The sequence below is a fragment of the Sinocyclocheilus anshuiensis genome, unplaced genomic scaffold, assembly GCF_001515605.1.
Source record: "Sinocyclocheilus anshuiensis isolate Anshui unplaced genomic scaffold, SAMN03320099.WGS_v1.1 scaffold20885, whole genome shotgun sequence".
Lineage (NCBI taxonomy): Eukaryota > Metazoa > Chordata > Actinopteri > Cypriniformes > Cyprinidae > Sinocyclocheilus > Sinocyclocheilus anshuiensis.
Genome location: NW_015552420.1, coordinates 1 through 1,913, shown reverse-complemented (window position 1 = coordinate 1,913; position 1,913 = coordinate 1). Strand labels below are relative to the sequence as shown.

The following is a 1,913-nucleotide window of genomic DNA, read 5'->3' as shown; positions in this document are numbered from 1 at the left end:
TTTAAATCAGGCAAATATGCATGCGTTACGGACGTGACAAAAAAGAGTGTTTTTAAAAGTCATCCGTTTAAGAGAGTTTTTGGGAGTCGACATAGGCTGCTTTGTAGAAATTCTGCGAATTAAATGCACAAGCCAAAATAAATAATACCAGCCGAAAGGATAAGGGTTGTCTCTCCATGGAACATAAATTATTTATTTTATTTTGTTTTTCATTTTTGCATTTATGGGGGAAAACCATTGTTACGGAGGTGACGTCTCTCCGTTACGGACGTGACAGATCTGAAATTGACACTTGTCTGACTCTGGCAAATCAGATAAAATGCTTTAAAAACTTTAACCGAGATCTAATTGTGGGTCTCTGTTGGGTATTTAAACCAACAAACATTTCCCTGCGAGACATCTGTATGGTAAGGTTGCGCAATTAATAACATTTAAACTGAAATCACCTTGTTATAGATTAGCTTGTGTTCACGCGAGTGTGGTGTTAAAATGTAACCAGTGCGGATGTGTTCAAAACTGAATTCGGACATGATTATTTGCTAATGTGGTGTTTACTTTAGACCCCGAATAATATAGAATTGCTAATATACATCATCAGCTATAATACGTTTACCAAGTTCCGGAGGTCGCCGCGGTTTCCACTCAGAACAAGCTTCGGTGAATTGAAGTATTGTCCGGTTGTTAGTGTGCACTGTGTAGGCCTGTGTCTGTGTGAAGAATGGTATGCAAAATACAATCGTGTCATAATGATCGCAATATTATGTTTGATGGCAACGTTTATTCCCAGTTTGCGTTGCTAAATGCGCAATCGTGATTCAGAATAGCTGCATTATGTTTGTCAAAATAAGTGCAATGTAAGCCAATGCTTCAGAATAATCTACATGTTGTTTATCGTCTCTAACGATTACTTAATTAGTAGTTATGTTTTACCAAGTTTAATGGCTGGCATTTGGATGTTAAGAAGACTAAGACGCAGCAAAACGATCTGTGTGAAAAAGATGTCCAAAAAAGGTGAGCATAAAGTACATACAGTATTTTCATTTATTGTTTAATGTGAACATCTTTAAGAAATACTTGAAGGATAAATAATTAAGAAAATGAACTTTTTTTTACATAGGCCAACATTTGTAACTGAGTAGCGTTGAGGATTTTGTAGCAACAAGAGCTCTGTAAAACAGATGTCCAAAAAAGGTGAGCATACAGTATATTGATCACTGTTATGAGCATGAATCATTGTGAATAAGAAACTTACAAAATATTAAGTTAATTCACTGTAGACATAAAATAAAGTAAAATTAATTAATTGTAGTCAGTCTTTACTTTTTACGTTATTAAATATTGTAAAGATGAAATTATCAAATGTAAAAGCTAATGTAAAACATCAATCAAGGCGAAACAAACATGCAAAACATCAAATAAACGAGTACAAATGTGATTAATTAGATTATTATTTTTTTATTTTTCTCTTTCTATTCTGCAAAGACTGCCTCTGCAAAGTGATTGACTTTTTTTTTCTCTTTCTATTCTGCAAAGACTGCCTCTACAAAGTGATACCTCCCTCTGTTGTCTACTTTTGGGTTGAAAGTCTCAATCACTTGGTCAGGTGTCACCCAAGCTTTATCTTCCATCACAGGTAAGATGTACACTAATCCAGCACTGTCATTCCTTCTTAAGAACCTTATTTCCAGTGCCTCCTGCTCTCGGTTATTAACAAGTCCGACAAACTGCCTGAATGATTTGTTTGCCTTGAATTTGACCAAGACACAGTCTCCAGTTTTGATGTTCTTTGCAGCTGTTGACTGATGCTCAGAGGACGGGTGTTCGGGACTTTCAGCAGATGTGATTTCCGAGAGCAGAAATGAATGGAGACCGGACTGTTCTGCCTCGGAGTAGATTTTGTGACGCACTTTTCC

General features: G+C 36.1%; 1 long non-coding RNA gene across 3 annotated transcripts; it reads left to right on the top strand.

The window, feature by feature from the left end:
- The first annotated feature begins 159 nt into the window (after window positions 1–159).
- LOC107663545 (uncharacterized) lies at window positions 160–1,907 on the top strand. Of its 3 annotated transcripts, XR_001631351.1 has the most exons (5): window positions 160–407; window positions 935–1,011; window positions 1,118–1,191; window positions 1,534–1,633; window positions 1,793–1,907. It is a non-coding gene; the product is annotated as an uncharacterized LOC107663545 (long non-coding RNA). The 3 variants fall into 3 exon arrangements; XR_001631350.1 differs by lacking the exon at window positions 160–407 and having other exon boundaries at window positions 858–1,011; XR_001631349.1 differs by lacking the exon at window positions 160–407 and having other exon boundaries at window positions 858–1,191.
- Window positions 1,908–1,913: the final 6 nt, after the last annotated feature.